This window comes from Otolemur garnettii, unplaced genomic scaffold, assembly GCF_000181295.1.
Source record: "Otolemur garnettii isolate 467f Iridium unplaced genomic scaffold, OtoGar3 scaffold00003, whole genome shotgun sequence".
Classification (NCBI taxonomy): domain Eukaryota; kingdom Metazoa; phylum Chordata; class Mammalia; order Primates; family Galagidae; genus Otolemur; species Otolemur garnettii.
The window spans coordinates 30,623,001-30,632,808 of NW_003852398.1; the positions used below are offsets into that span (position 1 = coordinate 30,623,001).

The 9,808-nt window shown below is 40.3% G+C and overlaps 1 pseudogene; it reads right to left on the reverse strand.

The window, feature by feature from the left end:
• Positions 1 to 9,446, reverse strand: part of LOC111726154 — an 11,404-nt pseudogene extending 1,958 nt beyond the window's left edge.
• Positions 9,447 to 9,808: the final 362 nt, after the last annotated feature.

A 9,808-nucleotide genomic window follows, 5' to 3' on the forward strand; every position in this document is an offset into this window, starting at 1 on the left:
TAGCGTTTCATAATTTTCTTTGTAGAGGTCTTTCACCTCTTTTGTGAGGTATATTCCTAGGTATTTCATTTTCTTTTAAGCTACTGTAAAGGGAATTGTGTCCTTGGTTAGCTTCTCATTTTGGCTGCTATTGAAATATACAAAGGCTGCTATACAAATATACAAAGGCTTTGTGGACACTGATTTTATATCCTGAGATGTTGCTGTATTTTTTGATCATATCCAGGAGTCTTGTGGTTGAGTCTTTGGGGCTTTCTGTGTATAAGATTATATCATTGACAAAGAACGAGAGTTTGATCTTCTCTGTACCCATTTGGATGCCCTTTACTTCATTCTCTTGCCAGACTGTATTGGTTAGAACTTCCAGCATTATGCTGAATAGTAGTGGTGAGAGAGGACAGCTTTGGTTCCAGTTCTAAGTGGAAAAGCTTTCAGTTTTACTTCATTTAGTATAATAGTAGCTGTGGGTTTTTCATAGATGACTTCAATCAGATTATGAAATGTGCCACCTAGGCCTATATACTTAAGTGTTCTAATTAGAAAAGGATGCTGAATTTTATTAAATCCTTTTTCTGCATCTATTGAGAGAATCGTATAGAGAAGCCAGACACATGTTGTATGATTCCAATAGAATAAAATGCCAAGAATAGGTAAATCCACAAAGACAGAAAGCAGATTAATGGTTGCCAGGGCCTAGAAAGGTTGGGAAAAATGGAGTGATGATGAATATGGGTTTCTTTGGGGGGGGTGATGAAAATGTTTTAAAACTGAATGTACTGATGATTGTAAATTTCTGTGATGTATCCTCAAACCATTACATCGCACACTTTAAATGGTTGAAGTGAAAGTATGTGAATTATATTCTAATAAAGCTGTGATAGTAATAAAAAAGCATTAGAACATACAAGGCAACCTGATCTATTTTACAGAGCCAGAGAAGGCTTCCCTGAGAAAGTGTTGTCTAAAATGAAGTCTTCAAGGCAGGTAGGAGTCATCTAGGTAAAGGGTGGTTGGGAGGATAAGGGAAAAGTGTTAACAGTGCAAGAGGGTCTGTAGAATAAAAGAAGAGGACATGAAAGGCCAGCACAGCTAGAGGTTTGAGAGCAAGGAGCAGAGTGATGCAAGTTGAGCTAGAAAGGCCAAAAGGATGACTACTTGCTGTGGGAAGATTCTGTTCCAGGTGCAATATATGTATCATTAGATCCATACAAATTATATCTAATGTAATCTTTCCCGTGATCCTTAAAGGTAGCAAAAGTTTTAGTTAGGAACCAATAATGTGGGGCTTTACAGATGATGTTCAAATTATTTTTCTTGGTCTTAAGAGAAATTGGAGGGCAGTGAAGAGAACATGACCAAGATGTTATTAGGTTTTTTAAAAATCTTCTGGCTATAATGTGAAGCAGTGCTAGGACTGGAGAGGTCATAAGCTTTAAGCCTTAGAAGAGAACACTACTGAAAGTTCTATTTCCATGCCAGTTTGTTCCATCCAGTTTGTTCATCTGTTAATTTTTGTAGACTCATTGGATGGACAGCATAAAGAAATGGAACTATTCAGAAAGCCTGGCACAGTGTTTCGCACAAAACTTGAGAACTGTTTGTCAAATGCATGAATCATAGCTCCTTCATTAAATAAATTTTAAATAAATTAGTTGTCTCCAATAGGACAGATAATTGAGTCCCTCAGGTATCAACCTGTACATGTCAGGTTGATAAGAAGAGACTTGTATCATTTGATTTTATTGATCTGGGTACCTGATCTGGTAGTGAACTGCAGGAGTTCTGGGTATGGGTGTTAGAGTCAGACAGACTCTGACTTTGGATTATGGGCTAGGCATTTGTCCTGAGCCAAGCCTGATGAGTCAGCTGCAGAAAAGAGCCCAAGGGCTGGCTAAGAGCATCACTCATGGAAGCTTTCATAACATTTCCTATTACTTAGAGGTCTTAGTAATTAAGCATGAGATGCATCATATAACTCATTACCAGTACAATCAGACCTTTGTATCCATGGGTTTTACTTCCATGAATTTAACCATCTGAGGGTCAAAACATTTGGAAAAAAAAAAGGATGGTTAAAACTGTGCTGAACATGTCCAGACTTTTTTTTTTCTTATCATTATTCCCAAACAATACAGTTAAGACCACTATTTCCATAGTATTTCGATTATATTAGGTATTATAGGTAACCTAGAGATGATTTGAAATATACCGGAGGATGTGTGTAGGTTTTATCCAAATACTACATTATTTTTTGTAAGGGACTTGAGCATCTACAGACTTTGATATCTGCAGGGAGTCCTGAACCCAATCCTCTGTGGATACCAAGGGGTGACTACATGATGGTTCTCGGTGAAGAGAACTGGAAGTGATGAGGAAGGTGCTCAGTTGAGAACAAAAGTCAGTGGAGACACCATGGCATAAGTTTAAAGAATTGATTGTTGGTGACAGCAGCTGCCAGCTCATGCTGCTGATAGGACTCATTTTAGCAGTACTATGCTACCACCTCAGAGGTGGCAGCAAAGTAGAGGGTTGTGTTTAGGGGGTATATTAATTTTCTAGCTTCCATACCAAATTACCAAAAACTTTGTGACTTAAAGCAACACAAATTTATTATTGTATGATTACAGAGGTCCAAAGTCTAACATGAGTCCCACTGGGATTAAAATTAAGTTATCAGCAGCCCTGAATATGTTTCTGGAGGCTCCAGGGAGAGTCCACTTTCTTGCCTTTTCTGCTTCTAGAGACTGCCTACATTTCTGGCCTCATTCCCAGTTTTTTACATCTTCAAAACTAGCAAAGTTGGGCTGAATTCTTCCCCAGAGCAGTAATCTTTCTGTTTCTTTCTGCTTCCCTATGCTACTGTTATGGTCCCTGTGATTGCACTGGGCTCCCTCGGATTATGATACTCTCCCCACTTTAAGGTCATCTGATTAACAACGTTAATTCCATCTGTGCTCTTAATTATTCCTTGCCATGTAACATAACATAAGAAATCCAATATTCCTATGGATAAGACATAGACATTTTTTGCCTGCCACTGAGGGCATGCAGAATTTTTGGAATGGTAATCATATCTACCCTCTCCTTTTGTCTTGGGGTAAGGTCATACTACTTTTCTAAAATATTGAGGGCACCTGAAACATTCACTTCTCCAATTATTTCAAGTTGCTTATTATCTTTTCTGTTCATGTTACCAGAAGACTGGACTGATAGAATACTTGAGGCCATTGGAATGTGTAAAAAGGGATATTGGAAAGATGGTGGAGTGATACAGAGAATTATACGTATATGAGGGATGAAGAGTAAGCAGGCAGCCCCTGTTCTCAGTATCTGGTATGGAAGACTATGTGAATTTCCCTTGGGTTGAGTAGGGGCCTCAAAATGTAGCCTGCTACTCCCTTTCTATCCCCTTGTTTAAGGGCAGATAACTTGTGCTATTAATGCATGAACAGCAAAAAGTTGTGCTGGTGCTGGAGTGAGAGGTTGAATGGTTCTCTCATGCTGGAGTAATAATCACACAGTTTCCTCTCAAAAGTTTGAATTCCTGCTACAAAGAGGGGTTGACTTCCACATAGCCTCAGAAAAGATGGTGGGATGGAAAAACCCCACTCAGAGCGATTAACTAGAGATAAGATCTACATTCTACCCAACACCAGAGAGTATAGGCCCCAAAGGAGGCAGGTTCATGGATCATAGATAGACCACCATCTTCTCTGCCAAACCGAAAAAGCTGTGAATGTTTATTTAGCACTGGGAATGGTAATGGGGGAGCAGAAGTCTTTGGTAGATCACTGTCAGTAACAATTATTACAAAAATAAAATCATTTGATGTTTGAATCAATCCAAAGAGTAGACTTCTCATAGTGACAATGTCACAATGATAGTTAACACTTACACAGGAATCAGATGCTATACATTGAGTGCTTTTTATGTATTAATTCAGTTAATCCTCAAAAATTCCTGTGAATTAGGATTATATCCATTTTACAGTTGAGGAATTTAAGGCACAAAGAAAATAAGTAATATAGATGTAAGGGGTTGAACTAGGACTTAACCTGGCAAATGAGTCTTAAATATTAATGTTTTCAAAGAACTAACTTTTTTCTTTTTTTTAAATTAAATCATAGCTGTGTACATTAATACTAACATGGGGTACAGTATACTGTTTCCATATACAATTTGAAATACTTTCATCCAACTGGTTAACATAGCCTTCATGTCTTTTTCTTAGTTATTGTGTTAAGACATTTATATTCTACATTGAGAGAGATTCACATGTACCCTTATAGGGTGAACTTAACTTTTTAAAAATGTCTGAGTACACTTGTGGGTGAGTAGCATAAAAAGGCTTTCCGTAGTCACTAGGATTCTGCTCTGCCATTTTGATCCGTTCATTCAAATATTCATTCTTAATAGTAAGAGCCCAGCGTGTTTAAGGAACAGCGGGAGTGAGGAAGCAGGAGAGAGCATTGCAGGAGCTGAAGTGACAGAGGCAATGGGCCAGCTTATGTAACGTCTTAGAGTTTTTGCAAGGACTTCAGTTTCAGTCTCAATAAGATGAGGGGCCTTGGAAAGGTATTTGGCAAAGAAAGGATGTGCCTTGACTTATGTTTTAAAATATTTAATTTGGGAGTTGGTTTTAAAATGGTCCAGGAGCATGGAAAGACCAAAATGGTCTCCCTCCCAGCCAGGGAGATGTCTTAAGAGTCCATGAAAGAGATAGGGACAGCAGAGGAGGGGGTGAGACATGGATACATTCTGGATATATTTGGAAGGTAGAGCTAATTTATGGATTGGTCTGAGATCTGAGATAGAAGAATAAAATTGCTGCTAATTATAAGGATCACTTATAACTCGAAGCTCATCTCATCAGCACCAGAGCCCTTAATAGTTGAGGCTATGCCCATTATTATAATGCTTGTGAAGTGTAGTTTCATTGTGTTAAAAAATGTATGCATGCAAATTTTTTGATAAGGGAGAGGGCAGAGATAAAGTGTGAGTAACAACAGCTTTGTGAAAACATCCTATAGGAGTAAGCTCATCACAGTGGAAAAATGACGAAAACCTCTGCTTTAGAGACCTGTTATATTTGAGATGTGTCCTCTAAGAAAATATATATTTGGGTCCTAACTCCCTGTATCCTAGACTATGACAGAAGTAATTAAGTTAAAATGAGCTCATTAGGGTGGGCCCTAATCAGTATGACTAGTGTACTCATAAAAAGAATTAAAATTGGATACAGACATGCACACAGGGGAGACACCGCATGAATTATGAAAGCGGTAATGATTCTGCAGGGCAAGAAATGCCAAAATAAACCACTGGAAGTGACGACAGAGGCCTCCAGATATCTCTCGCGGACCTCAAAAGGAATCTACCCTGTGGACACCTTGATTGTGGACTCCTAGCCTCCAGAACTTTGAGATAATAAATTTATGTTCTTAAAGCCACCATTATGGCAGCCCTAGGAAACTAATGCAAGGTCTCTGACCGAAGACTTTCAAAAATTGTAATTAACTATGATGGAGGACTGGCAGAAACACTGGGAGCCACCCATGACCTAGACACTGAGACAAATGCAGAGCTGTCTGTCTGCTGATGGCCAAGCAGGTACTGTTGCCACATCACTGCACAGTGTCAGGCACACAGCAAATCCCCGATAAATGTTTGTTGCCTGACAGAATGTCTAGTGTATGTAACACCTATTATGCCATAGGTACTCAGCAAACACTGCTTTCTTTCCCCACTGATGTGGGCACTAAAAACTTTGCAAACTGCAACAGGTTTTAGATATCTTCCAGAGGAAACCAGCTATGCCAATGTCAGCACAGCCAGATCTTGTTGCCAAGGGGCCTCTGGTCTCTCACACCATATCACCGTGTCAAGATGCTGTAATCCAGGTTATGTGTGTTAGTTGCTTTCAGCAAGTCAGAACCCAAGTCTCTATCTTCATGGACCATGATAATGAGCAAAATAGAGAGTGTAGAAATGCAAAGTAAAAATTGTAGCAACATTATAGTTCTTTAAAAATAATTAAAGGTTGGGCGGCACCTGTGGATCAAAAGGGTAGGGTGCCAGCCCCATATGCCAGAGGTGGCAGGTTCAAACCCAGCCCTGGCAAAAAAAAAATTAAAGGCTAGAAATACCTGGATGTGTTTTAAGTTGTCTTCTAACCTCCAACCTTAAGTCCTTCTTCATTAACTCATCTGTGATAATGAGATAAACATTTTAACCACTACCATTTGTTGGCCCTGTCTCTGAATTATTTTAAACTCTATTTTGCCAAGTTTCAGCGCTTAGACACAAATGATTCGTGACAGTTTTTCAGTCTGCTTTTCATCACTCAGTGGGTCATAACTGGTGAGGATGCTATTTGATGTTCGAGGTGATGATGTAATTGATAACCTTTGTAAAATCTTTACAGTGTTTCTTTGAAACGGCATGAGGGAAGCATGCAAATGGGAAACGTTCCAAGTAACGGTAGAGCAGAAGGAGCAGACTGCCATGTTTCTTTATGATAGCAGCCATAAAATATAGTGCCGATTCCGGCAGGCTGAATAAATCTTTGCTCTGGGGTGGGAGTGGGGTGGCCGGCTCAGCATGTAACAGCCCGTCCCAGGTTTTTCCAGTGACCTGATGCCTCTTCTTTGAGACTAATATCGTGCTAGCATGCAGATAATGATTGGCTGCCCAAGTTGTTCATAAATAAAAGCAGCTAGCTGCACCAAAAGTCTAAGTAACTGAAGTTTCATCATTATTTACGAGGCAGAGCAGGGAAGGAAGAGGCTCTGAAAGTGCAATAGCCAGCATCCTCCTTCCCCTGAGAAAATAGCTGGCTGGGGGAGAAGGGAGCCGGAAAGAGAAAAGAAGCACGTGTCACATTTATTTTCATGTCATCATCTTCTTAATCTTGTAGCTGGTAAATAATATAAAATCATTATCCTAATGCAGACCTTGCAGTTTCCTTCTGAAGCAAGCTTATCCATTATGTTGCTGGTCTAAATGCTTGGTTTAGAAACAGGCTTCTTCTTGACTTTAGTCATTGAGAATAAGTACGGATAACCAAATACTGAACATTTTTTAAATCTTAATTCCACTGGCAGAGATAATATTTGATATATGATAACTGGCTTGCAATGGACCGTGCCATTTTGGGGAGGACCCGGGGAGCATTCTGTGCCCATGGATTCCATTGTGGAGGGGTCTCCAGGGTGCACGTGGCTGTTCTCTCTCTCCATCTTTCACCCCTTCCCAGGGGATTGAAGATGCATGGCTCAACTCTTTCCTTTCTTTCTGTCTTTGGAGGAGCTCTGCCAGCAGGAGGCATTCCTTCCTCTCCTTTCCACCATAAGTGTTATAAGAGTAGACTTCCGGAGGAGGCCCAGTATGGTCCAGAATTATCAGTAGCCATCACTAAATCAGTCTGCCTAATGAGGAGATAAGGGATCAGTGAGCCCAATTGTCTTAGAAATTTGGCAGTTTCTCTCCTATCAGGTTTATTGGTAACAAAGTTGATATTTTCATCTTCCTTGGCTTGACTTCTGTGATTCTCTCTCAAATGGCTCTGGATTGTGGCGGAGGAAATAAAGAGATATTACTTAGTGTTCTTTGTTGTCGTTACTATCAAAGCCCCAACATCATACATGAAAATGATACATATGTACATGCTCTGGCCATAGACGAATATAGTCTCAGAAGAAATTCTTTTATTTATTAAAACTATATTTGCTATAAATAATACATGCTTATGGTAGAAACATCAGAAAACATAGATCAGCAAAATAAATAGAAAAAAAAACTCATTCATAATCCCATCACTCAGATATTTTTTAAATTTCTTTACCTTTACAGATTACTCTTCTTTTTATATCTTCTTTTCTACCTCTCTGTCCTTTTTAGAACTTTGCCTTTCTCTTCCCTTTTTCATTTCTGTACTGTTTTTGCTCTTGTTTCCCAGAAGAGTTTATGAGTGGAAAAGCAAGATGCTAGTGTTGGGGCCTTCTCGCCATGTTTTAGTCTAAGCCCTGGGTTAATTGTTATTTTTGATGGAGTTAGAACTGGATGTGTAGCTTACCAGGTAAAAAGTAAGGGAGAAAGGTAGATGTGTTTTGGTCGGTACAGCCTTATGAATATGTCGGTTATACAGTCTTCTGTATCCCATAGTCTCTAGCCCCTTATTTCTCTCTGGTTGACCTAGGCTTGGTAGGGATGCTGGGGCTAAGTGGCTGTTGGTATCACCATTGCCAGCAGAGTTATGAGGCTTACTGACTTGGGTTGTGTAGTAGAAGTCTTTCTTACTTTAATCGCCCAGTATTCATTCATGTTGCTTCCTCTCACAGTACCCCAATTCCCCCTGGAGGAATATTCTGCTCCTTTTTAAAAATTGTTTATTTATTTATTTATTTATTTATTTTTTTGAGACAGAACCTCAAGCTATTCCTCTGGGTAGAGTGCTGTGGCATCACAGCTCACAGCAACCTCTAATTCCTGGGCTCAAGCGAGTCTCCTGCCTCTGCCTCCCAAGTAGCTGGGACCATAGGTGCCCGCCACAATGCCTGGCTTATTTTTTGCTTGCAGCCATCATTGTTGTTTAGTGGGCCTGGGCTGGATTCGAACCCACCACCTTAGGTGTATGTGACTGGTGACTTAGTCACTTGAGCCACAGGTGCTGAGCCAATTGTTTATTTTTTTGAGATGGTCTTACTCTGTTGCCCAGGCCAGAGTGTCATGGTGTCAGCCCAGCTCACAGCAACCTCAGACTCCTGGGCAAAAGGGTTCCTCCTCTCACAGCCTCCCATGTAGCTGAGACGATAGGTGCCTACCATGACACCCAGCTAATTTTTCTATTTTTAGTAGAGGCAGGGTCTTTCTCTTGCTTAGACTGTTCTTGAACTGCTGAGCTCAAGGGATCCATCTGTCTCAGTCTCCCAGAGTGTTAGGGTTATAGGCATGTGCCATCACACCCAGCCTGCTCCTTACTCTACAAAGTTCTAAAAGTGGCCATCTGACTTAATCCACATGCATTCCGAGCATTTTATTCTCCTAGACAGAGCGATTGTTTCAGGAATGAACATGTGGTCCTGTGAGAACCAGTCAGACTTGATAGAAATGTTTGCTTGGACTTCCACCTCTTAGCATATAGGCCTGGAGAACTGCAGTCAATCATTTTGCCACAGTGAGGAGCTTACAAATGAGGCATGTGAACCAGCAGAGTTGAGGACGACATCATTTGAAATCTGAATCCGAGCACACAGATTTACTCCTGGAGTTTTCAGTTAAGTGACCCAGTAAATTTCTATTTTTGCTGGAAACATTTATTTTTGTCTCTTAAAACCAAAAAGATCCTAACAAGGTCTGCATGAGCTGGAGAGTTGACGTGTCGGCCAACTGACTAGAAGTGACCAAGCTTCTTGGCTGACGGCTGCCTTCATTACTGATTTAGCCATTGTCCGCAGTACATGGGAGGTTAAGTACACCTTTTCTCAAGGCTTGGCTTATGAGATTTATAACTGAATTGGATGAAAATATAATATTTAGCTATTCAACCTGGCAGCAGAGACACTTGGTTTGATGCAGCAAGCAGTGCCAATGTCAGAATTAATATAATGGTTCCATGTCAAAACAATAACAGGGCAGATCACCTGGCAGGGCGATTCAATCACTGAGGCCTGCTCGCCACTGGCAAAGGGAGCACTGAGCCACCTGCCTTCCTTTTCTAGACACAGATTTGGGGGAATCCAAGTTGCCAAGCAATTTAGGTTTAGAAAATCGCTTTGGGAAATCACTGCTGCCTAAATGGAAAAAATAC